At 40.8% G+C, this 27664-nt stretch overlaps 1 protein-coding gene across 3 annotated transcripts in view; it reads left to right on the top strand.

Annotated features, from left to right (window-relative positions):
• cacna2d2a (calcium channel, voltage-dependent, alpha 2/delta subunit 2a) overlaps nt 1-27664 on the top strand; it is a 261328-nt gene that overhangs the window by 98820 nt on the left and 134844 nt on the right. The window lies entirely within an intron of this gene.

Below are 27664 nucleotides of genomic sequence, written 5' to 3'. Positions count from 1 at the left end.
TCGTATGGGGGGGGGGGGTACTGGTGAGAGGGACTATTGCATTATTATTAGCTTTACACCAGGGGACGTACCTAGGCATTACGGACCCCCTGACAGAATGTCACCTTGGCCCCCTCCCACCCAATGTAACGCAGGATTTTACGTATACAAGGGCTCCTATGAAGTGCTGCCCCCCATGAATCAACCAAGGTGTCCATGTCCCTCTGACAATTTGTGACTCATTTTCTGTGTGTTGGCTGAAATGGGGATGGAATGAGGTGAAAGATGAGCTGAGATGTACCAGGTCTGTCCGGTGCTGAGAGCTGGCAGAGAGTCAGGATCGTCGCTTGTGGAATTTACAGGAGCCCTCCGAGGAACGCCAACCAGGCGGAGATCTCCGGATGTTTGCAGAGGGCATTTATAGTCCTTTCTTGGCCTGTCTAATGGAGCGGGGAATAGTCTATCAACATAACTCTTTTCATGACCTTAATTTTCTAATACGTATTGACTTTCTCCGCAGAACACAGAATTAATTTTCAGCAGCAGCGAGGCACGTTGGTGAGATGCTGAATGATAACAGCGTGGTGAAATAAATATTGATGTTTCTGTAACTAAACTTGTGGATTCGATGTAACCAGATGAATATGTTGTGTTTGGCTAACTGCTCTGGTCTCACCTGAGTGTACAGGCCGGGACAGGTAGCGTGGTTCACCATCACCTGCACTGCTGCTCCCTCCTCTTACTTACGGGCCCCTGCAGGGCTGTGACCCGCCATGTCATCAGAGTCATCAGGCTCTGCTTCACCACCCTTACTGTGAAACTGAAGCATGGCCGAGCTCGTAAGTAACTGGAGGCTGATGGAATGCTGGTTCACGTGTGCTATCCACCAGCAGGGGTGCTGCTTAAACAAGATGCCGTTTTATAGCAGGGAAAGGCAATTAATCAGCAATAAAATGATGGGCAGTTTCAGCAAATGGTATTAACGACATATAACAATTTATAAATCTATTTTCCAAACTTTTAATATGTCTGAGGTCACAGCATCACAAATTTCTCAGCCTTAAAGAAAAATGCATATTTTTAATTTCTGGAACTCTGTTGTATGTAATGTTTCAGATACAGTACCTGTGACTATGTAGGTGGAACTGAACAAAGTTTAGTGTGTGCCTTCAGGAGTTTGACCTGCACTGTGCTGTCAGGCTGTATAGGCTGTACAGTTCCAGTCAAAAGTTTGGACACACCAAGCAGACTACAAAGGAGTGTGGTAGTGTCGCCTCCCGTGACCTGATCACCTGACCTAAACACGGCAGAAATAGTTTTGACCAGAGAGTGAAGGAAAAGCAGCCAATGAGAGCTCAGCATATATGTGGGACCTCCTTCAGCACAACTGGAAAAGCTTCCCAGGAGGCCGCCTCATGGAACTGGCATAGAGGAGACAGTATGGTCAACCAGTCCCTGGTGCAACTGGGGCCATGTTCGAAGGGCCCATGGGGGGGGGACACCCTACTGACCACAGGATTTGAACCTTTTGAGTCCCATATAGCTCCGCCCTCCCCCAACAAGGCTTTTTTTTGTTTAATACTTTTTAAGTCAGTGTCTAATTTATAAATTTGATGTCTTAATAATTATTCTGAAATGTAGAAAATAGTAAAAAAGTACAAATAATCCTTTCTGTGGGTAGGTGTATCCAAACTTTTGACTGGTACTGTATATTATGCAACTAATTTCATTATTTAAATCTATTATGGGTTAATGAGGCTCATCAACAGTGCAAAATCAATAAGACTAACATATCGTTCGTCACATTTTTTTTGCAAATGTCAATTGTCTTCATATCATATGCAAAAATAATTTTGATTAAAGAGTGACATTGATCACTGAAATTATTGAAAAGGCACCTTTAATTATGAATAATTGCTGATTAAAAGGTGATGCCTGAATATTGTCATTGGTAGCTATGAAATGCTTGCCACTTCCTGAAATGTCCCTCAGACACCATCTTGTTTGCAGCTAGAACGAAAACCTTTGGGTGATTAGTCTTCATCATTCATTATGCATTAGTACGACACTCCAGTGGTAGTGGGGGGGCGGGGGGGGGGGGGTTTGGGTTGTCAATTTCTGCGATTTGGTTATTGACAGCGATGCATTATTAGATTATACCACGCTGGGTGAATATCTGCTTTTCAGTGTAACTTTTGACAGGGGGGAAGGAGGTGTTGCTCAACTTTCTGACAGATTGACAGACACCTCATAACTGACATAGATCTGCATGCATGATTATGTTTTTCTCATTGCGAATAAACAGCAGAAAAATGCAGATTTGATTACCTCAGCGGACAGCTCTGCTACTACTGTCCCTCACAGAAATGCCCTTGCAGACAGCTACCAAAGCTTCCCACTTTATTTGAATGCTTGTCCATCACCATGGATCCTAATCCCAAACATTTTGATACATTTAAAAAGCTACATTTATTTAATTTCATGTTTGAAGAACTGTGTAAATATCCAGACCATCAAAAAAAACAAAAAACTCAGGAGAGTCGTGGGCTTTTATTTGAGATTTCCAACCACCTGCTTGACTGACAAGCGCTTGTGTTTAATTTGCTTCAGATATGAAAAGAAGTGAAAACAAAATGCACAGAATTGCTTTGTTGGCAGAGTGTGATTTAGGCCTGTTTCCTTTTATGCAACAGTTCCTTTGTTGCTGAGGAAATTGAATTTACCTCTCTGTCCTAACCTGCTCAGCTTGCTATGTTCAATATTTGGCTAATGCCTGTTTCCTGAATCCTCCCACCAATATCAGACATTTCTTCTAAGAATGAAGTTGTTTTTCTCTGTAAGTTAACGTGATTTAGAGCCCCTGGTGATTCTGACCTGATCCCGCAGGTTGTACCTCTATGTTTTATTGGGCTCTCTGCCACCGTTACAACGTTTTGGCGATAAGGGGCTGGCAGAGGGAATGAACTGGAAATGGTAGCATGTTTTGGCTATGGTTGAGAGTGTATAACAGGTTAACTATGTGGTTCAGTCTTCTCTGTGACCATGTTGTAAACCAGTGGTTCTCAACATTTTGCATCGCGACCCAATTTTCACCATACCACTTCAGTCACAACCCTGTATCATGTATAAGTCGAAATTAATGTTATGATCATGCGCGCAGTGCACTCTGCAATTTACGGCAATCAATGCCTATTGCACAAATCTGATTGGACGAGCCAGTGAATTTTAAATTAAGCATCTGTTGTTTGGCTTCTTGGATTGGTTGAGTGTTCACTAGTTTTGCGCTAAGCATTTGCAGACCCAAGGCCTGTTTATATTGGTTAATTCTAGGATTGGTGCAGGGAAATCTGATCGTGGATCAGCATAGAAGCTTGCTGTTTATAAAATGCTTACATTTACAACCCTGCCTCATGATCCTTTCAGATCTTGCTATTTTAATCGCTATTGTAAACTCTTAATGCTTTTGTGAACAATATGAGGTACAATACAAAGACACTCGATGGAACAAAAAGAAAATCAGAGTTAAGCTCAAAACATGGTGAGTTGAATGGTGGACAACTGGTGTGTATCAAGGACCCTGAAGCACAAAGACAGACTGTGAGATAGTCTAAGAATATGCAGGGATTTCTCTTTGTGGAGTTTTTAATTTTTTTCATTCGGAGATGTTTTCCTTGTTGCAAGAAGTTGACTTGACTTCTTAGTCTGCAGTCAGCATTATATGCTAATGTGCTGTTTTAGAATAGGCAACACCATCTACAAGGCAGCTTTATTCAGCTATTTGTGAATTTATTACTAAGCGAGTTTCATTCAGGCAGGCGTAGACAAAGCCCCCTTTGCCCATGGGACCCAGCCTCTGGTCTAAATCCAGAATGGCATTTCAATACATTAGATTTGACAAAGCGCATAAATCTGGGAGACGTGTGGAAATAGGAAACAGAAGGACAATTAAAAAGGCCTGACCGTGGGGAGGAAATGAACACACACCCTGAGGCATATGCACCCAGCGATGTTCTCAGTATGTGCTGGCAGACACTGCACCATCAAACTGTCATGAGCTTATTGTTTTCTATAACACACAATAAAGATTCCCTAAATAACCCTAACTAGGGCTATTACTCACTTTCAAGATAAACTTTCAAGACTTTAGGCAGCAATTTTTTTATTGTCTGCACAATATTTCTTGTAATATATTTATATATGACCAAATCAGAGAGAGTCTCTTGTTGGCAGGGGAATTGGAAACACAACCCTGGATAGTGAACAACAATTAAATTGGAGACAGTGGTAAGTATTGATAATTATTATTGATCCTTGTGGGGAAATTCTGTCTATGCCTCTCCCAACTGGCTCTATGGAAGTGTGAGTAAGCTGGCCATGAAGGGCAGCCATCTAGGGAGCCAGGGGTTAAGGGCCTTGCTTGAGGACCTGTAGAAGTGCTGAGGCTGGGCTTGAACTGCTAACCTTCTGGTCACAAACACAGAAGATTAACCCACTGAGCTGCATGCTGCCCTCTATATTAACTGCAACCAGAAAACTGCTGCTTCACTTTGGAGTGAAGCAAGGCTTCAACGTGCAGGGTCAACTCAGTTGGTACGTTGGTGCTTCATCTGGGTTACTGGGTTAATAGGCGCCATAAAAATGAAAGGCAGCTATTAATACACACTTGAGAGAGCAAGGTACAGGTGGAACTAATCAGCCGCCAGAACCCTGGTCACCTGACCTGTCTTGGCTTGTGATCTCTTAAATACCATTCATTCCTCCTGATCTTTGCTTTCCTGTGTATTTTTATGATCATCTGCACATCCCACACATTTTCTGTCACTGATTCCCTCTTCTTCTCATTGCTTTTCATCCCTACTTATTCTTTATATCGCTTCTTACTTCCTCTTCCTGCTCTCCTCCTACTTCTTGCTAGCTTTCTTTCTGTGGAGATCTGTTTCTACCCTAATCCCTGTGGATATAGATAAAGGCAGTGGAAGCGGGACCCCTGTTACTGTTTTTCTCCTTTAATACAAATTAATCCCTGTGATTGATTACAAACTTACAACAGGCTTAGTTGCCGCTTATCTCAGTGTGCTTTTACCTTTCTCAACACTTTCTCAACAGGCTGGGCTGCATGTACCCATTTTTTCTCAGGCGTTTTGAAAGGATATTTTTTGTGGTCCCTCAAGCACAGTATGAAGTAAACATATAAAAATGTAGCCATGAGAACGAGAGATCATATTTGCATTTTTGTAATTGGTAGAGACAGATGAACATTTGAACATTTATTTAATCAAGGCTTTGAAGCATGTGTTAAATGTCATTAACTTTTACATCCCAGTGCTTGCATATTGTATGGACTTCTCTTAAACAGTTCAGAGCTTGATACCATGGAATTGTTCAAAGATTCAGAGTAATCGTGTCAGTGGTGGTGTTCTTAAGAATTCTTATAAAACTCAGAAAATCAAAACAAGGTAATACTTACCACTAAACCATGTTCACATTTGTCTATCGTGTATTTCTCATGAGTGTTATTGCAGCTTTGAACTGCAGAATCACCAGCCAAGAGCATAAGAAATGCAGAACCTTGACATAACCCACAACGATGGTGACGTGCTTGTGGCTAAGTTATGCAGCACACGCAGCTGCTGGGATACCCTGCACATCTCTCTGCATCACATTTACTCTTTTGTGATGCTGGTTTCTCAGTTTCTTTCTACTTGTTGCAAAAGAGATGTTGACGAGATTTTCATTTCCTTTAGTAATTTTATATTGTAGCTCTAGCCTTCTGACACCCAGCCATGATGTTATTCGACCATAAAATGGCTCCTTTTTGTATTTTTTTCACGGCATTATTTGGTAATTTTAGGGTGAAATATCTTTTTAAGGACTGTATTGTTGCTGTGACATTACAATGGTCTGATCTGCTGAGACCCTGCCTGCACTGGGGTTCTGTTAAAAATTTCTTGCCATTGTCAAAATGTGTTCTCTCAAGAGAGAGGCCTCATTCAGCTTATAAATTAAAAACCAAAAAAATATATGTAGGACAAACTGTTAAGTACATTGTTGCGCAAAGATCAAAACACAGAATGTTATGTATTGTTGCCCCATCCTGCTAATCTTTGCTTATGCTTTTCCTGTCTAATTACTCCTTTGTTTTGTATGCTGTCTGTTGTTCTTGTATCGTTTTAGCCTCTCCTGCTCTGCCTTGCTGACCTCTGCATGCTCCTTCTCTCTCTGTCACTCTCTTACCTTTTGCTATAGCTTCACACGTCCTCCATACGTAGCCCCTGAACAGAGCAGAGCTATTGATCGGCTGGGGAGTGTTTATTCAGGCAGATGGCTGTGTCGCTGTGAATTGTAGATTATATCCAGATGATTACAGGAGGCAGATGCTTGTCAGTAGAGCCTTTCTGTCAAGGTTAGGCATGCTGGGGCCCTTTTCTCTCAATTTTACCCCCGACTGCCAGTGAAGAAGACAGTAATACTTTCGTTATTCATACATAACTTACCTATATAATACAGACGCTCCTCGGGTACGTTGGGGTTACTTTTCTTATCTCTATCGTAAAGCGAAAATGTCGTAAGGTGAAAATGCACTTTAATACAGTACACCTAACCTAACGAACCTCATAGCCTAGCCTAGCCTACCTTAAACATGCTTTGAACACTTACATTAGCTTACAGGTGGGCAAAATCAGTAACACAAAGCCTATTTTATAACAAAGTGTTGAATATCTCATGCAATTTATTGAATGATGTACTGAAAGTACTGGAAGTGGAATACCCGTCGAAACATCGTAACACAGACCATCGTAACCCGGGGAGCGTCTGTATCTGTATACTTAAAAACAATATAATAAAAATGAAAGCTTTTTGTGAACTTTTTACAGTTAAAATTTTAATGCAATCCGAGTGGCTGCACCTACAATCCAAATGGGTTCTGGGAAAAATTACAGTGAATGATTGTGGTCTTCATAGAAAGCTGTGGCTTCCTCCCTGGGATTCTTTAAGGAAAACCACTGATACATTTCATTAATATCCGTCCATCCATACATCCATCCATCTCAGGTCATGCTCAGAGTTGCTGGATGGTATCTATTAAAGGAGAAGGTAGCTGGACCAAAAAAATACTTAATGAGCTATTAACATATTCATCCAACAATCACAGTTGATTTTAGGTCAGTTTGTTCAGTAAGGAAAAGTATCCTTTTGTGTCATTTGTTTCATTATTAAACTTCCCTTAGGACTTTGATGAACAGTCATTTCTGTAAGTCAAAAAGATGCAGGGATGCTACCAATTTTCTCAAAGCAGTGCATGAATGAAATAAAGAATAATGATTTGCATCGGCCTTCCAGATCAGGTAGCAGTAATGGTGGCCACTTGGCAGTTGTAGTTACTATCTAATGGGCTGCAGAATTGCACAAGGATGTTGCTGAGCTGGTTTTTGAAAATAAAGCAATGCCAATAAATAAATAAATTAAAACGTGTGCCCTTTTCAGGTGTGCTAATCAGAATTGTGTCATTTTCAAGTCACAAATGGCAGTTTGTTTCATTTAGCCATTTTATCTGCCTGTGATTGTACTCTCTAAAATGGACTTCTGTGGCAAGCTACCCATTAGTTTCATCATATTACATTTGCCAAATGGAGTCCCTGGCAGGGAAGAATGACTCTGGACACACGTGTATGCCTGCATGCACATGCATGCGTCAACACGCCTCATGAGAAAGCTTTCCTGATTGGTGGGCATTTGAGTGCAATCAGGGCCTATTGGAGGCTGAAGCACAATGCTGATTGAACAGTGAACATGGGATGATAATTACAGGGTGTGGAGCACTGTGTCTGCCCATGTGTGAAAGCCTGTCCTTGAACCAATGGACATATTCATCTTATTTCTTTATCTTATGTGTGTGTATATATGCATACATCACACAGGATTGTAATTATATCTTTGTGGGGACTCTCCATTCATTTATATGGGGAAACTCTAATGCCAACATGACGACCTAAACACCTACCCATAAGGTTAGGACAGGATCGATTATTATTATGATAAGTAACCAAACAAAATACGAGACTTCTGCCATTTTTAGTTTTTTGATTGTAGCCACAGATCTTTGTGGGGACCTGAAAAATGGTCCCCACAATGTCAAAATAACAGGTTTTTTATGACAATGTGGTGGACATTTGGTCCCCACAATGCAATATTCATTGTGGGGGACCAAACACACACACACACGTGTATATCACATTAGAAACAACCAGTAGTTTTAAGTAAAACGTTAGTAATAAATTGAAACCCAAATTATACTTCTAAAACAGCTGTTCTAAGTTGACTGACCAGCGATCTAATATGGCTGCTTTTTAAATAATAGTACCTTTACAATAACATCAAAGACCATACATTTGTGTTTAGTATCATTTTAGGAGCCAGTGACTACAATTGCACTTTATAGCAAAACGGAAAGAACAGAACTGAATGTCAAAAAATGACTCTTAATAAAGAGAAAATGTCTGTGTGGAAGATTTGTTAAAAATTGTTTGTCAGTGAATGTTTGGGATTTTTGTTATGAAACCATTAAATTTGCAACATTTTTACAGAATTAAGCAAGCATCCCAAGACTTTATTTATAGAATATATACTGGATGGTTTATTTCAGTGTGTTTCCAGGTCGGTCTCTGTTAAATGTAACTGGCATATTTTCTCAAATTAAAGTATTTATGTACCGAAAGGCAGAGGCAGATTAGCTTATCAGGCAGCCCTAGGCTGACATCAGCACGGACACTCAGGTGTTGCCGATTTAACTAACTGCCCTATTTTTCCCGAGGCGGATCGGGGCCCTGATGTTTGTCGGGCCCTAGGCTATACAGACTCGGATGGCCTATGCATTAATCTGCCACTAGCAGAAAGGCTGAATATCTGTCCCGCAGTTTAAAAATAGTAGAACTTGCTGGACACCAGCCAAGGGAGCAAGATTATCTGCCTTCCAATAGGAGTGGGATTAATTCAGAAACATTAGATGCTAAAACCCTGTTATTAGTAATTCTGTCACTTACTGGACTGGCAAAAAAATTAGTAAACTCATTGTAGTCGTGTGTGTGTGTGATTATGTGTAATTTTAAATACTCTGTTGTCATATAATGGTGTTGTATTATTGTATATTTTATGATGTTTTTGTAGGCTCCGTCTGTCAGTTCTTTGAATAGGCAATTTCCTTCTGTTTTATATGTTTGAATTCTAATTCAGTTTTCCTTAATGGCGATTTACAACCGAACATCTGTACATAAGTTTGATGATTAACTTATGCTACTGAAAATCACTTTGTCTGGTTATATATTTGCTATAGTTGCCTCCCTTTTCACTGTGATGTCGATTGTCTTTAAGATGGTTAGAGCTTTTTGGCAGCTTTTCCCATGTGTTAGATTGCTTGACGTCACCTCAGTTCACAGCCTTTCAGCCACTCTCCTCCCAGTCTCTCCTGCCTTATTTCAAGCACTTAACTTTTCCATCGCCATACAAAGCAACAAGCTTTAAAACTTTACCCAGCCCTGCCCTGGCTTCAGCTGATTGGCGTCTCACCTCTTAGCTTTTCCATCAAAAGAGCACAAGCAGGTGTGAAATGATTAAAGACGTGCCGGGTTTTCAGTGGAGGGCGTCTTCAAGATTTGACCACTTAAAGACCATCACTGTCCCCTGAAGTCAAACCATTTTGCATCTCATTTAGCAAGTTAATTCTTCTCAAGAGCCTGTTCATCTTTTCCATATCATATAAAACTATACATTTCAGGAACATTCCTGAACACCTGCTTATATAAATGTATTTTACTTTAAAATGCATTTGCTTCAGATTCCTGGCTATGTAGTGTTAATGTAGTCTCTACAAGCAGTTTGGTGTCTGATTTTGGTCCTCAAGGTCAGGTCATTCTTTTAGCTCTAAGTTAATCCTACAAAACTTATAGTACAGCAGATACCTCGTCCGTCAGTGGTCTTGTACACTATAGATATTTATAATGTTATTTGAAGGAGTTTTTTTAAGTTATCTCATATAATCACTTTCATGCTTAATGCGAAAGCTTCCATCAAATCCATTAGCATAATGGACTTTGAGATCACACTAGCTACTGAAGCCAGGATTCGATGCTGAGAGGGTCGTAATCAAGCAAATGTCTCTCTTTTCATTAGACGTCGCTGACTGTGAAAGTCGTGAGCTAATCGTGATGCTTAATGCCCCTTAACCACGGAGAAAGCCACGCACCCGGCCTCCCGTAAACAGTTTTGTGTTAACGCCGCTTGCAAAGTGTAATTGCGGCCACGCTACCTTAATATGTTCGGCGCGGTCAGCAAGGTCCCCTGAGATGGCTGCGGCGCACTTGGGTCCTACGGCTGGTGGGTGTGCAGTCTCACGCCTCCAATCAGCAAACTCTTCACTTCTCTCCTTCTTCTTTAAAATCTATCCCATTCCTTTCAGACGCCATTCTTAGCCACATTGTCCCCTTCTCTTCATTTGCTTTTGTCAGACCTGTACCCCCTTGTCTGTCTCCTGCCCGATCTGCTCCTGCCACTCAGCCAACGCCTGTCAGAAGAGCGGCACGTTCTCGTTCCATGAGGCCTTTGCCTTAATTTGATTTCAATCTGGTGTAATCGGGGTTGAACGGCGTCGGTGCCTGCGTTGTCACTGCGAGTGTTCTGCACTGCACTGATGCGTCCGGCCTGCTGTTTTTTTCCTTTAATAAGTGTATATATGGTCAGCAGGCCAGAGGAAGTGGCACTGACAGCTTTATGCATCTCAGCATCTCCCGGCCACGCCTTGCATTCTCACAAGCCCAAAGTGCCCAGTGCAATCTGCGAATAGCAGTTTGGCTGTTTTATAAATAGTATTAACATGCATTTTTGATAAACCAGCAGTTTTGGTTTGATGATTTGGTAATGATTAACTGCACCTTCATAATTCCTTTATAATGCATTCATAGAACATTCATAAGCAGCATGTATCAGATACCTTAACATCCTAACATGCCTTAACAGCTTTAATTTACATTAATAACAAATATTACATGATTATACAATTATAATGTTTATTATTGTTATATAATGTTTGTTATTAATGTATAGTGAAGCTGTTAAGGTATGTTAGGATGTTAAGGTATCTGATACATGCTGATTATGAATGTTCTATGGATGCATTGTGAAGGTGCAGTCATTGTGAAGTGTTATTGATTATTTTATGCCACCTTAAAGTCAAGACTTATATATAATGACAGATTTGTAGAAAATACACGAGAATCAAAGATTTGTGAACTGAGAATGTGGGAGTGACGGAGAGCTGAGCACTTGGTGTCCTGCTGCTCATGTGAGCTTGTGTTTGTGCTGTGCTGTATGTTTGTCCGTGGATCTGTGTGTATTTGTGAGTGTGTACAGATATACGCGTCCGTTCATGTGAGGACAGGCTGGCATGCTGGTATCTGCTGGAGTGTGCGCGTTCCTGTGGGTGTGCCAGGCTTGCTTGTGTAAGCACCAGGACGGGAACATTGTCCCACCGAGTGTGCAGTCACTGAGCTCTGTGCAGACCTCTCGGTCTTCGCCTACACAAGTGGCACTCAGACAAGCGCTAGGGGTGGGTGGGTCAGAATTTAGCCAGCATCAGCAGCTAGCTGCCTCGTCTGCGTGTGACAGAGGGAGAAAGACAGATTAACTTACCAGAACTGCACGATATTCAGGAGGGTTTATCATTTACCGGCCAGTGTGTGTGTGTGTGTGTCTGTCTGTCTCTGTGTGTGTCTGTGTGTATGAGTGAGAGAGTTAGGAAGGGAGAGAGAGAGAGAGAGAGAGAGAAAGGATAGAAGGATAAACAGAGAGACAGAGAGGGAGAGAATGACAAATAAACCCATACAAGAGCCAAGAGACTACCACAAAGGATCACAAACTGCCTATATCTGTGTATTTGAGATTGTGTGTGTGTGTGTGTGTGTGTGTGAGAGAGAGAGAGAGGGATGTAGAGAAGGAGACAGTGATGGATAAGCCCATACAGAAGCTGAGGGATATCCATAGAAGATCAGAAACTGCAGGCATGTGTGAGAGTATGTGAGTGTGTGCAGAATAGCAAGAGAGATTATAGTGCAGCAGCTCCAGAAATGGGGCCCCGGTCCCCTTTTCGCTCGTTTGTGCATCCTGACTGGGGGAATCTGTAACTCACTGGAACAGTGTTTATGGGAACTGCCAGCTGCAAATGTCCTAATAATCAGTCTGTGCACCTGCTAACGGTGCCGATTCCGCGCTTTGGTGTCGGGAGTTTGTTTCTCTTCGGAAGACACTAGTTGCTGTGTGTTTTACCGCGGGAGCATTAAAGGCCGATAACTGAGGCTGCGCCTCTTTATTTTGACACGTTCTCTCCATCTGTCACAGCCGCGGCACTGCTGGCCTTCGGATGGGAGTGAAGTAAACAAGCAGAGCCTTCCTTAAGCATGTGTTTGGCTTTACGCTGTCATTCGGGGTTCCTCTGCACTCGGGGGCACGCCTGCGGGTCCCCCACTGCTCAGGCCTGCGGACCAGCCCCAGTGACAGGCAAACATCACGGAATGGGGATGCCGGCTTCACCATATGCAAGCAGGTGCCTTCCCAGGCTTCGGCGCATTACAGTGAACCGCAGTGACTCCCAGGCTCGGGCCAGAAGCACGCAGGAAAGGTCGTGCGTGTGAAACATGAAAGCTGTCAGATTGCTCTCCGTGGAAAGGTGCTCTGTGAGAAACTACTTACACTTACACTGAAGCTTTTTCATCCTCCCCCCCACCCTTTGATTTTAGTTGATTGGATTATGTCTAATACAAAAGGAGAGCAGGGGGACAGAAATTGCTGTGCAATTAGGAGGGATATGAAAGGACACTGGAAGCTCTAAGCCTGCTGTAATGGACGGATAAATACAGTGCAGTTAAATACAGGGCTTTTTGCGTTTTTGAGTTAATAATCATTTTGATGTTTTATTTATGTGTTTTATGCATACGTGTATGACTTTAAGAGCTGTGTGAGTCACTGCACATGCATGTATAATAATAATAATTATTATTACTATCACTATTATTATTATTGTTAATAATAGCAATGACATGTCCTTATTATTATTAATATTGTTATTATTGTCATTGTTATTATTAATAATAATAATAATAATTTAGTTCGTATAGTAGTTACTTTTCTCAATAATTTAATTGTTTCTTTTTCTTTATGACAGTGTTTCCCAACCTTTTTTACATAATGCAGTATTTTTCAGCTGGTGTGCTGCGCCTCTTTATGATCATTTTCATAATAATTTACATACAGTACTCTGTAGTAATTGGAGTGCCTGTGTTTCCGGCCTGCATGCTGTAAGTCTCATGCTTCAAGCTGCTCTGTTTGCCAGTTAAGGTATCTGGGCCATTTCCTTCTGAGTGCCGCAGATAAAGAGAGGCAGACACAGCTGAGCCACCGGCCGCCAGGCAAAGATAGGCCTCCATAGGCATTATCATTATCCCTTATTGCCCAGTTAATAACTGATAACTGGGAATAATATGTGTGAGGGGTCGCTATAACAAACAAGGCTTTTGAAATTTAAATGATTACTAATAAATAATAATAATACCCTCAAAGAGTCTTGTGTGGGGATGATGTGTTGCAGGAAGCACTTGGATCATAGCTCCAGAGCACCTGCATACTGGGATGTGATGCATAGTGATAGCCAGCGTGTGGCGCTGCTGAGGCAGGCAAGCACCCAGCTCAACAGCTCACGCGTTAGTGAGCAGGACAAACAGAGAAACGCGTCTGTTCTCTGTCATGGATCCCGGGCCGGGTTCATTTCCAGCCCTGTTTACTTGGTAAAGAACAAGGAGTCATTTCAATTTATGACTTAAATTAAATCTCCCATTTTAGGAAATACGGCCTCATCCCAACACAGACCAGCATAATGAAAAATGTTCACGTGCTGTCTTACCCCATCTTTAATCTGTGTGTCATTGAGTCCACCGCCCGTCAACGGAGAAGGACGTCACCGTTTGTGAGAAGGTGACATTACTATCTGTTTTCAGTGTGACCATCTCGGAAGATGTGGAGGAGCAAGGATAACAAAAAGGGGTAGAATGGGGGATGGGAGACATAGAGGGTACCAGAGTGAGGGAGATGTGCTAGAGGTTAGCATTCCCCAGCTGGTGTCTACTGGCAGGGCCACCAGAAGACATACCAGCTGCCCCGGTCGAGTGGTCAGAACATCCACTCATGGGGAAATGAGGGAAGCGCATTTCATTGGCTTTTACCATCGTCTGGGAGTCACCTGGTGTGGGAGTCAGGTGACCTGGCAGTCACATAACCTGGCTCTCAGCTTGAAGTATCGTGCATGTTGCCAAGTATGGAAAATCTGTGACAGTTATTGACATCCCTCTAGGAGAGGGAACAGATTTCCGGTACGCTGAGCGAGCTGTCAGTGCATTCAGCTTCAGATCCATACATGACGGGTCAAATCTATACATCCAGAGACAGATCCATAAATCCAGCATTGGATCCATAAATCTCCTGTCAAATCTGCGCCTGTAGAATCAGATTCGTACATCTAGCAGAACATCTGAACATTTGGCATCGGATCCACATATACAGCAGTGAATCCTGTAATCGAATTTTCATAGCATCATCCATAGTTTATTGCTCCGAATAATACACGGGGTGATTAAATATTACTATTAATCACATCATTTTAAAAGGCAAATGAACCAGCACTGAATGTAATGGGACCATTCCATGATATACTGGGTGAGTAATTTCCAGCCAAAGGTGCTGAGTAAGATGTTTCCATACTCTGTTCTCATAGCAGGTGGCTATGATAAAGAGGGAAGGAATGCAGTGATAAAACAAAAGCTATTTTAGACCAGATCCATCATGAACACAGATTAACAAACACAGCATACATTACTGAATCACAGAGCTGCAAAAGAGATCAATTATAATAGCCATAAGCAAAGCAGTGCTGTGCATTTTTCAGGGAAAACTGAGCATATTAATGATTTTGCGACGCTTGTTTAGTTTAGATCTCTACTTGAAAGTTCCTAACCTACGGCAGCTGACATTTGCTGCTGGGCGAATTTGAAAAACGTAAAGGTTTTTTAGCTGAGAGGGTCAAGAGAGATGAGGGGGAAAAGAGAAAGTGTTAGCATCTCTGTGGGGCAGAGGGGGATTAGAAAAGACAAAGCAGGAGATTATCCTGGCAGGATTAAACAGCAGTACACACACGCATGCACACACACACACACACACACACACACACACATGCACACACACAGGAATCAGGATGGCATGGGGGCTATTATCAGGCTGTAGTGCTGGAGTATCAGCCTTGCTTAATGAGCGAGCGCTGCATGCTACCGTTTGTCCCTCATCTTTCCACTGTAGTTGGTTAATAATGACAACAAAGCACATCTGTAAAAACTGAACCACTGGGAATTGTGTGTTAAGGGCCCCACTCTTTGTCTTGCTGAGGATGAATAATCCCACGGGGCCCTTAAAACACCATGGCAGTAGCTCCCGATGTTGATTTTTGTCCATATTGTGGCTCCTTGGGTGACCCACGCATAGACTCCAGTGGGATTAATAGATCTTCGGGAAAAGCCAGTGTGCCTCAAAGTATTGTGGGACATGTCTAGAAACAGCCTCATTTTAAAACCATGAATAAACAGAGTGGGAAAGGTTGGGCAAAGCAGAAATGGGTGGATAAGACCCTGCTTATGATTCTGGACCTCAGAGTCCATCTGTTATTGTGGGCCCGTTCTGATTCAGTGGTTTTGTGATTGGCCTTAATACCATTACTAGAAGTAAGAAAATTGGGAGATTACAGCGGGACTGCTAGAGTTTCCCTAAATCGCCTCCCCCGAAAGCTTATGGACTGAAGGTCGCACCTGCGAATCTGACTGCAAGAATGCACTCTGAACTTGAGTCTCATGGGTTCTAAACATTTTTTAACTTTTTGTTTTAATCAGAACACTGTCACATGCAAAGAAAAGGGGGGGGGGGATCCAACATTTATAGTCTCAGATATGTAACTTGAAGCCATTTATTTTTTCCATTATTTTTCATTTCCCCATAAAATCAGTCCTCCCTTACACCTAGCGCAGTGAATTGGAACCAACTTATATTTGATGCGTAGACTAAGGCTCAGATAAGACTTTCTCCATGACATGCATAATTGTATGACTGCTCATGGAAAGAGCAGGCTCTTTTTATTCATATTCCCCCCTTTTGAAGGTAGTCTGCACTCCATGTAATTATAGTTCTATTATAGTTATTTCTTTACATGATTAACTGACACAGTTATCTAGGCCATTGCTTGCAATTTTACTGTTTGCACTTTTCAATCCACACTTGAAGAAGTGAAATGTGAAATTCTTTGATGAAGAGAACTTTCCACTGTGGGTGTGAATTCACAGCCATCAAGCTTAGATTGTAGTCCTTTTTATAGTATTCACCTCTGGACTGTTTTGTGACATTAGTGTCAAATGTAAGACGTCTTCCTGATGTGGTTAATCTTGGTGCAGATACTGTGCTTGGCCACATGTTGTCCTGACCTTGGATGACTAAACCTGTATCCTCGGGATTTTGTAAAATGCTAAAGCTAGTATAGCCACTGAAATTTCATTGCAGAAAATTTAAAGTCTGATTTAAGTGAAATTTCCATTGTTTTCAGAGGCTGGTAGGGGGAGTTAAATACTTTATTTCAGTGAACATAGAATGGGACATAAGGGCATTTATGCATCTCTGGTTGTGCTCTGTCTTAAACATGAAATGACTGTGCTTGTCCACTGGATTGTACTTGTAGGTCAAATACAGAATTCAGGTTAAATCGAGATAAATTCTGACCCCATTAGCCACTTGGGTTAAAATGCAGCCCTGGGCCCAATAAATGTGATGAGATGGCCTTTTTCTCACTAGGAAATTCTCACAGTACTGCTACAGTGCCATATTCTATGATGCTTCTCATGGCTCCTCTAGTGATCCATTGTGGTATAACAAACACACTTTCCTCCAATAAGAACAGAGCAGGCCCTTGGTGTTTTTAGGATTTGTGGTGGGAAAACTGCAGGCATGGTCAGCCACAACCCAGACTTAATCACTTTTAATGCTTTTCTCCACTGGGTTATTCCACAGTTGAGGTTGCTGTGTCTTCATTGTCCACTGTCCAGCTCACCTGTGGCTGTGTGACTGCCTGGCTCTTTGTGGAAGACACAGTGTTTCACAATGAATGTCTTGACAGTTTTAGAAAATCAGGAGGTTGTAGCTGAAATTGGGAGGGTCATGCGTTGTTATGTGTCACAGCCCCTGCTATTTCTCAGTAATTGCTTTCATGACCTCTTCATGCTTATGTGGCATTGCAACAAATTTTTGACACGTCACAATTTTCATTACTTGACTGGACCCCATTATGGTTGCTAGATATTGGAAAACCCCCAGTCTCTTTGGTTCCAAATAGGCAAAAACAAGCAAAGGTTATATTGGTGATACCAAGAATGAAATTGGAAATGGGTGTGTATTTATGACAATGGTACTGTGATATCATAGTGTACATGTTTCTGCTGTGTTTTTCACTGCTACATAATTACCACTTATTAGTTATTTTGCATAGTGAATGCGTCGTTATACAGAATATGCAGATTACAGAACAATGTAAACAACATGTTTACATCATATACTTACGTACTTTGCATATGGCCTATATTAATAGTGGTTTTTATGGGCTTTTCAATTATATGCCTCAAATTAAATTAAATTAATTCTTGCAAATTATGGCCATATGGGTTCTGGTATAAGTGTATGACTAGCCTTGTGGAATACCATTAGCAGAGTTGTGCAGCTTGCAGACACTGGCTAGGTTTACTAATAACAGTTTTCTAGTAACTGGACACTATGGCACAGGCAAGACACTGTCTTTAAATAAAAGTTAAAAATATGTAAAATTATGCAAACTTGCAGCAGCTGTTCCGGCATGTGTTATTTAAATGAGTTGCACAAATCCGTAGTGTTCTTGATGTAAAGTAACCTAAAAGATGGCAGCAGCTTTACTACATGGCATTAAAAATACATATTTAACTTCATATATTAACTTACTATTTAATCTTCATCACATTTTCTAATGACAAAACTATTCGTCCACTTTGTGTTCTCTAATTTATTTCCCCGGTGTTTTGAAGACAATTGATTCCCAGTCAATCTCCCGCGTTTCTGGCCATTTCCTTGATGTGGTTCATTGTTTAAAAGCATGGCTGCGGCCTCTTTTCCTGTCATCCCATCTGACCAATCAATAATTAATTCCTTTCACTGCTGACTCTCCCCCCCCAGCCCTGCCTGATACTGACGAATAACCCAATAGGAAGGGACCATGATCCCACCCCATCTGATCCTTTCAACAACCATGCATCCTCACCCGCCCAAAAAACAGTAATACTTTCTATGAATGTCATGTCTACAAGATTCTATGAACACATTCATAACACAGTATAATGCATTCATAAATCATTATAAACATGGCAGAAAATATTCATAAAAAGCCATAACACATTATACTACACATTATAATATATGTATTATCCATTATGAATGCTTTATGAGGCTCACATCTATAATGCACTAATGCATCCTTAATTCTTATACCGGCCAATATAATGCATTATGAAGGTATCGATAGTTCATTATAGATGAGAGCTGCATTGGAGGTTATGAAAAATTATAAAAAACACTATATTGCCTTATGACTGCCAATAGATGATGCTGTGATGTTTTATTAATCCTTATACTGACTATTATAAATCATTATGAAAGTATAGCGCATTGTAGATGACAACTTTAGCTTTTGCTATAAACGTACACACTTTCTATGAATACCATGTCTATTACAATCTATGAACACATTCATCGCACATTATAATGCATTCCTAAAGCATTATAAACATGAATTATAAAAATTAATATAAAATAATATAAAATTAATATAAAAAGAATATTTATAAAAAGACATAACACATTATAAACATGTTTATTATGCATTACAAATGCTTTATGAAGCTGTCATCTATAATGCAGTACAAAGCATCCTTAATTCTTATAACAACGATTATATTACATTATGAAAGTATGCATAGAGTATTATAGATGAGAGCTTTAAGTAATGTGTTACCAAAAAAACTTTGTAAAAGGGTGTAGTAGTGGTGCTGGACCTAAGCTTGTAACTACAGAGTTACTCTGCACCTATACAAACCCTATTCCAACCCTTAAAACAGGTATTGAACAACACTAAGCACAGCAGAGAGGCGGAGTGCTGTCATTTAGGTGCACTGGTTTAGGAGTTTATCTTCCCTGTAGCTGCAGGTGGTATCATTGAGGGGCTTGATTTCTGAGAACTGCTCGCCAGGAGATGAAGTTTACTGTGTGCACATGTCAATTATAAGGACTGGTAATAGCACACTGTAGTGTGAAAACTATTTTAGCCAAGCCCCCATTTTCCCAAAACTACCCCCTACCACCACTAGTACTGTGAATGTACCTCCGCCCTTCAACCTCAGCCTCTTTGCAGAGCTGACATGCCATTGACTAATGTTTAAAAAGCATCTCTCAGAGATATTACCAGCTTGACTAATAGTGCAGTTTTCAGGCAATTAAGCAATTTAACAAATGGCCTCTGCCCCCTTGCTGACAGCCATCAATTTGTTCCAATAGATATCAAATATAATGGTTCTAGTCATTGAAAAATAAAGTGCTAGAGTGGATGAAAATGAGCATCAGTGGATCTCGACAGGAGTCAAACTGTGAGACAGGGATACAGAGGCAGGTTCTTAAATTATGAGGACACCTCTGCTCTGGAGAGAACCTTTACTGTTATGGAAATTTAGTTACTGCTCAGCTGATCCTTTTGCATGGGACAATCACATCTTCTGTGTACAATACTTGGGAAAATTGTGGCACATTATAACTAGCAAAATGCACATTCTTTAATTGGCTGAGTGCTGTCCATCAGAGGTGGAAAGTTCAGGTTAAGAAAGTACAAATCCAGACCAGGGTTTTGTTTCAACCAACCAGCTGAACATAAAGAGTCACAGTCACAGAGTACTGAACTGGTTGGTTGAAACAAAATCCCGGTCTGGATTTGTACTTTCTGAACCTGAACTTTCCACCTCTGCTGTCCATCAAAAGGCAGATTCTTTCGTTTTGAGTTTGTGAAATTATACTCAACACGTCCATGGATTATTTATTTATAGTCAGCCCAGTCGACTGAGTTCTGCTCTGAGTGTCCAGGATCAGGTTCCAGAAGCATCTGGAACAACTGCAAAGACTAATGGTATATTCTCTATGTAGTATTATATTGTAGCGCTGGTGGGTATTAGCAGGTATTGCTTGTGGGCAATTGTAAATAGCCTCTGTCTGTGTACTGTAAATAGCTTTCGTTGTGGTGTTATTGTTCATACTTGCTCCCGACTGTAGAGTGTGTGTTTACTCGTGTCATATGTGAACGCTGTCTGATCCTCGCATGCCCTCAGCTTTGAATACATCTCCCACCGTGTGTGTACCTTACAGTCCAGTGTCTGACCTCCCTGTATTTTTCCATTATATTTGGTTCTAGTGCTTGTTCAGTGTCAATGTTAAGGGCTCAGTAAAAGAGCCAGGTTCTTCCCCATAAGCGAGTTATTCACCGCCACAACGATGCCTCGGTCTGCCCATCGCTACAGTATGATTTCTCAAAAGGGCTCAAATCTTTGGCCTTATGAGTTGTTCAGCTACCTTTCGATAAATGCAGGCTAGTGTTGGGCAGTATACCGGTTCATACCAAAAACCGTTTTTTATTATTATTATGATATGAATTTTTCTTATACTGCAATGCCGGTTTAAGTAGCCTACATAACGTTCGGAAAGTGGTGCAGCTGGAAACTGTAGTAATACTTAAGTAGTAAGTATAACTGTTTAAAAATGTACATCAAAAGTTCTGAAACAGAAGATATAGCTGACGCTGGAACTGAAACTAATGAGACACTGGGGTTGTCAAAAAAATCTATTCTCAGATACTAATCGATATTAAAAATGAGTATCTGATTAGATACTCATTTTCACCATTATTGATACCAACAGTGCGGTTTTAGCCTCATTCGCCACACTTCACACAGCACCGCTACAGCGCAGCACTCTCCCTCTTTCCTTGTTCACAAGATAACACTTACTACTAGGGTTGCCATCCATCCCTTATAATACAGGACACAGCAATTTATTTTCCAGTGCAGGATGATCCAGTATTATAAGGGACATGTGGCAACCCTACTTACTACATGACCTTTATGTTTGCTTAAGGTTATCTTGTTGAAAAACAAATGATTTTCAGTAGGTATGTCCAGTCTTTAGACCGATACTATAAATGAATACCATTTCTATAGCTGGATGATTTTTTTTTCTGGACGCATGATGGCATTAATATCCATTATGGAGAAAACTGTTACCTAAAAGCTATATCAGGGGACATACAAGAGCGTTCCTTTGGAATCAGAAGGAGTTTGTTAAAAGTTTTTTTTTAGCGTAGGGCAATTCCAAGATGCCAGCTAGTGCCCATGGGCTGCCAGGGGAATCTGTGAAGGGAATGGGTATGTCAGCAGAGGTGCAGCCAGACGGCAGCTGAGCAATATGGGTTGTGAGTGTGAACTGACCTGACATCTGGCAGCAAAGCTAAGCGGTGCTTAAAACAGGTAACGGTGACATTCATCAACAAACAGAAATGGCGTGGAAAGGCATCCGCTGGGAAAATTATCGCAAATATTGATAAATGTGTCTTCTACGCCCTAGAAGAACACAAGAACATTAAGTAGACAGGAGAGACAGCAACCAGTGGGAGCTTGTTAAGGGAGGAATAGCCATCTTTTGTGAAGCAAGCCCTTTGTCTTTCCCGACCCATAATTATCACGTGAAAACACATTGCATCCAGTAATTTTCTCTACCCATTGACAAGTGTGGCCAGGAGCCACTTCCAGTTGCTAAGCTAAGGTCGCTAAGCTAAGTATGGTAGTGTCATAGCGTGAGCAAACTTGCAGACAATGGATAGTGTATTCGAACTGAGATTCTTCACTAGGGAAAACAAATCACTCCTTGATTTGGGTACAAAGAATCTTGTGCACAATGACAAAAATGGTTACAAAGTGTAAGAGTATAATTGTTGTTGCTTGAGAACTGGTTGAATCAAACTAAGCTGGTTCATGACACAGAATATAAACCAAGAGAATCTTACGGAGGGAGGGAAGCGTATCACAACCAAGAGCTGAACGGAGCTGAATGTTAGGAACATTCTGAAAAGCTTGTTAATCTCCAAAAGATATTTTGACTGGAGCACTCTGCTGGACACCCTGTGAATTGCCCCAAGCAGTAACAGGACCCCATCCTCAATGGCTGAATCCAGAAGTTTGAGGAAAATCTGGATAAATGTCTCATATCAGCTATCCAGTCCAAAATGTTTCTTAAAGAAACCCAGGAGCATTCTTTGGGACTATAGCCCTGACAGTAAAATGAGTACTAGTATCTTCAAGTTATTTGATGGGAAACCAGTAATCTCTGAACAGTATAAGCAGGAGCCAATGGTACAAGACACGGAGGAGGAAGAGAAGTCATTGGGGAGATAAAAAAAGTGTTTTAGATGAAACCTGAAACATAGAGGCCCCGTTCCAATCAGGAACCTTATAGGAGAGAGCGTAAAACGAAGGTTTATTCTGGAATGGCCTAATGTACTGTGTGGTGAGCTTCCAAGACACAGTGCTCAGGTTCGTGGTGAAGATTTAGACCATGTGACCCAGTCCGAATTGGAAACGAGCTCAAGGAGCTGTGATGCCCAATCCTGCGGTAATGTGTTCAGGTTCCTGTTTACTCTGAGACATCGTACTTCCACAGCAGGACATCAGCCTTGGTATTCTTAGAACTAGGGCAATGAGAGAAACTGGCATTAAACTGATTGAAGACTCATCGTGCATGACATGGGTTCAGATGTATGGCATGCTTAACGTAAGGCGGTAAGCATGCCATAAGACGTAACTCTTATACTCTGTCCATTCAACAAAAGCATGTTCTGCTCCTTATAACCACATCATCATTCTTCCGTTTCACTGCAAGAAGATCCCAATTGCCCACATTATAGTTCTGTTCTGCTAGTGTCACTTAGTCCTGTGCCTATAGCAGTGTTGTTTTAGTTTTTTTTTATTATCATTTTTGTTTGTAGTTTTATATTATTTTCAATTTTTGTTTTATAAAGTTCCGTATTAGTTCTCAGTGTGGTTTTATTTGTTTTTATCCATTTTTATTTTAAAGATATATTTCCGCTTAGTTTCTATATATTATAGTTCCAGTTTAGGTTTTATCTATTTTATGTGTCTGATCCTTCGAAAATTCTACCTGAATGCACAGCGTGCATTATGTAATAATGTCCTCAAAATGGGCAAAACATGTTCCGGGCTTTATTAATGGCAATTAAGATAAACAAATCATTACTTTAGGTGAAAATGATTAAATGGAAAACAGTAACGAAAAGTATTTGACTTTTGTTTTTTTTTCAGTTAGTTTCAGAAGCAATTTTTATAGTTTTCATTTAATTGTTTTTTTGGTTTTTAATTTATTTGTTTATTTTACTTCAGTTTGCCAAAATGTTTTCTCATAGTTTCAGTTTTGGTTAATGATAATAATCCACAAGTATTCACTTCAAGCACAAATGGAAGTTCTAAGGTGCTGGATGTTGGTCTGTGCCAGTGAAGTGCAGAGGACTTGGTTCACCCTTGAGTGAGAGCTCTGAAGGAGCTGCCACTGACCTGGTGTTCTGAATAGGCCTGTCGTTAAAGTTGGTGAATTCCAGTAAAGCGGGTTCTGGGTGGCTGGCTGTGGCCAATTGTAATTGGCTTGCACCTTGGCTGGGACCATAGTGATGCCAGAGAGGGAATCATGGCGTGAAACACAGGAGGCATGGAGATTGCATTTCTCCAGCTTGAGAAACTCAAAGCGTCTCAAAAAGTACCTGTGGGACAAATTAGAGGTGTTCTTCCAGAGAGTTTGAAGAAAGAAGAAAAACAAACTGATTGAACATGTCTCTGGGCTTGTCATTTACGAACGCTTGAAATGATGCAGGGGTGTGGACAACAGCAAAGGGTATCACTAGGTACTGTACACTAGTCAATATGCCTGTCAAAGACTGTTTTCCAGTAGGGCTGCTGTGATTAGTCGACAAAGTCGATGACGTCGATGCTGAAAATGCACCGACTTCAATATTGTGCACCGACACAGTGTTTTTTTTTTTTTATTTGAATGGAAATATAATATATAATAATACAATATATAATAATAATTTCTAAAATGCTTGTAACAAATGTTTTCCTTTAATATCACTATGTAATTATGGGAGTAATTCAGTTGTACATTGTGCAAAGTTTTGATGGCATGCCATGGCGGCACTAACACTATGCACAAGCACCTAAAGCAAAAACACACAGGCACTATTCTGGAGGATGGACCACCAGAGTAGCTGAAACTACCATAAATGTTGTCTGTTCATGTTTATTAAATTACCATTAGTATGGAGAACTTCGAAATATCTTTTGTCCATGTAGCTGCTAAATATTCTCATTATTAAAGCCATAAAGTTGTGTGCCTTCTTCGCTGATGGATGATGCCAGTATGTGTGTTCGTACGCGTTGGCCTTGTTGGGTTAGGGTTATGTTAAACTAAAACTGAAAGGAAAACAGGCACTAGATTAAAAAAATTATTTGTGAACTGAAATAAAAATGAAAACTATATTTAACTATATATGACTTTAATCTGCAAAATGTACCACCATGCCACAAATGTCTTTTTACGTAGTTTAACTACAATATTTCTTCTTTCAATTGATGTTGTGGTTGATGAGCTGTCCCTTTCTTTACGGCGACTTCAGTGCTTATCGCTTCCATAATTTACCAAAATCTACACATGTTCCGCTAACCAAATTTAATAAGCATAAAGATATGACGAATTTATACAGATTACTAACTTTTGGGCATCACAGTTTGCTTCTCAATAATATTTTAGGCACACTACTAATCTGTTTATCGAATTGTGGGCAAAAATAATGTCTGTATAGTGCTGAAAAACCGGCGTCCATTATCTAAAGCCTTCAATGACATAGAGTTTGTTGTCAAAATAAAATTCACTTAGATTAAACTGTCTATTTGAATTTCTGGAGACAAATTAATTGTTTTGATTAATCGACCAATCGGTAAAATAGTCGATAGATTAATCAGTAGAAAAATAGTTGTTAGTGGCAGCCTTATTTTGCACTTATGAACCTATCTGATGCATAATAATTTATATGCATTTCACAAGTCAAACTTGGTAAAAATGGTTGCCTTCTGCAGCAGCTCAGGGACTAAAGACAACGATTATTAATTGCGATTTTACTAAGTATAGAAGGTCATGGTGCTCCATATTTCTTTTCCTCAAAAAAGAAACCAGCTTCTGCAGTGAAGTTGGGGGGTGTGTGAACCCAGATGTGGGGGCTGCTTTGATATACTTCTCCATAGCTGTCATTTTGGATTCAAATAAGGAGGAGGGGTGGCCTATGGGTGGTATAGTTCCTAGCAGCAAGTCAATCATAGGACCGGTGTGGAAGAGAGATAGAAGCCTTCGTTTTGCTGATCAGCATGAGGATTCTCAGAATAAAGAACTACAGGCACTGACTTCAGAATTCAGTGTCCTGAGAAACAGTTCCAGTCACAATAGAATGAACAGCCATACAAAAGGAAAGACAAAAAGGGCCCCATTGTCACTCAATCTCAGTTGCCCATGAAAAGTGAGTCTTGCGTCTCTGCAACCGAACACATCGCATAATAAAAAGTTCTTGAGGTAACTCAAGGGGATAAAGTACAATTTCTTTAACATGACTTGTACCTATAGACAATGAAAGGCACAGTAGAGATACCTGCCTTCTCACATCTGCCAGTCTCTTGTTTACCTGGTCAGGTGAGAATGCTCTGGCTTCATGGGTTTCTCAGCAAGGCTGATATACTGGCAGAACCTCTACTTGGGTGTGGTGGTCAGTGCAAATGGCACAAGAGATCATTATCAGATCCCTGCCACAATCTTGGCTGACTGGCTCATCGTTATCTCCCATAGAAAGGCAATGGTGGAATGCAGTGAGAAATACCTGAATTTCCCAAAGAATATAATAATAGTTAATTTTATTTAAAAGGCACCTTTCAAGACACTCAGTGTCACCTCACAAAAGTAAAAACATCAACAAACACAATGACACTAATAAAAACTGCAATAAATCAGAGATCGCAAAGTAATAAGTTGTGAGTTTTCAAACAGATGGAATGGAAGTGAGCATGCCAGTTTAAAAAGTTCAGTTTTAACGGTGGTTTTAAATTGTATCATAGAGTCCAGTTGACGTGATATGAGAGGGATGAGAATTCCAAAGTTTGGGTGCAGTGTGGGGGAAAGCTCCAGCACCCATGGTAGAGAGTTTAATGTCTGGGACAGAAAGTAAACCTGCAGAAGAGGAGCGGAGGGAGTGTAGTTCTGCAGAAGATCACTGAGATAGGATAGGGCAAGATTATGTAGGGCTTTAAATGTTAACAGTAGTATTTTGTAAGGTGGTCATAAGCTTCTTGCAGGGTATATGTGAAGTCCTTTGAACTGTTGTATGCTGATGACTGCTACAGTATACCCAAGGCTCCTGTTGCCCACTTCAAAGTGTGACCTGTAAGCAGCAAGGTGAAAGAGGATATCTACTGTAGGCTCATGCAAGCTCAAACAGAGATGAATGTCTTTCAGGTCTTCTGTCAAAGCATTGTGCAGTGGGGAGGTTCAGCTGACAGATGGAAATCCTTAGATATGTGTTTTGATTGTATATTTAAACTGGAACCCTTTACTAGGGTAAAGGTCAGAAAGGTCAGTCCTTGATTGGAGAGAGTTAGTGAGCGATGAGAGAAAAAAGGTTGGGACAGACAATAAGAAGCAGTCTGTTTTCTGAAGTCCCCAAGACTGACAGAGAATCATAGCAATTTCTTCAGCGTTTTTGATATCTCAACTCATCAGTTGTCCAGTAACAGGCTGCGCAGCTTCTTGCTGAACGCCTAATTACTGCATGTGGTCATGCCATATACAGTGGTCATTTGGCTGAAAAGACTACCCCACACCAAAGGCAATGCCAGAGCGCACACAATACATCAAACAAGACTTTGATGTCAGATGGCCAGTGAAGTTGTACCAAAGTGCATATAGATGTGTAGAATTTGAAGAGCTAGGATTAAATAGAAAATGATGCAAGCTGCGAAGTAACAACTACACATTATGGGCAGATAAAACAATGCTCTTTGGGGGTACTTAACCTTCCACAATCTCAGCCAATGGCTGTAGCAATAAATCACATTCCATTCTACTGGAACGATTGAATTGCCCTGTTCTTGCCCCCAGACACAAAATCAATGGGTGCAAAGTAATGTACAAATGTGTTAACTGTCCATGGTGCCAAGCTCCAAAGAGGTTCTTGAGCTCGCAACTGCTTAGTGTTCAAGGCGGGGGGTGCTAATTAGTCCATCAGCCTCTTGTGTTTCCATAGTATAGAAAATGTTACCATTGTATAGGAACTTCGAAGACAGGAGGGGGAGTCTTTTTCGATCACTCCTTTGAAAATGGTTATGGTTTTTTTTGCAGT

The sequence above is a fragment of the Paramormyrops kingsleyae genome, chromosome 6 (assembly GCF_048594095.1).
Source record: "Paramormyrops kingsleyae isolate MSU_618 chromosome 6, PKINGS_0.4, whole genome shotgun sequence".
Classification (NCBI taxonomy): domain Eukaryota; kingdom Metazoa; phylum Chordata; class Actinopteri; order Osteoglossiformes; family Mormyridae; genus Paramormyrops; species Paramormyrops kingsleyae.
The sequence above is the reverse complement of the archived record's forward strand: the minus strand, read 5'-3'. Positions and strand labels throughout refer to the sequence as shown.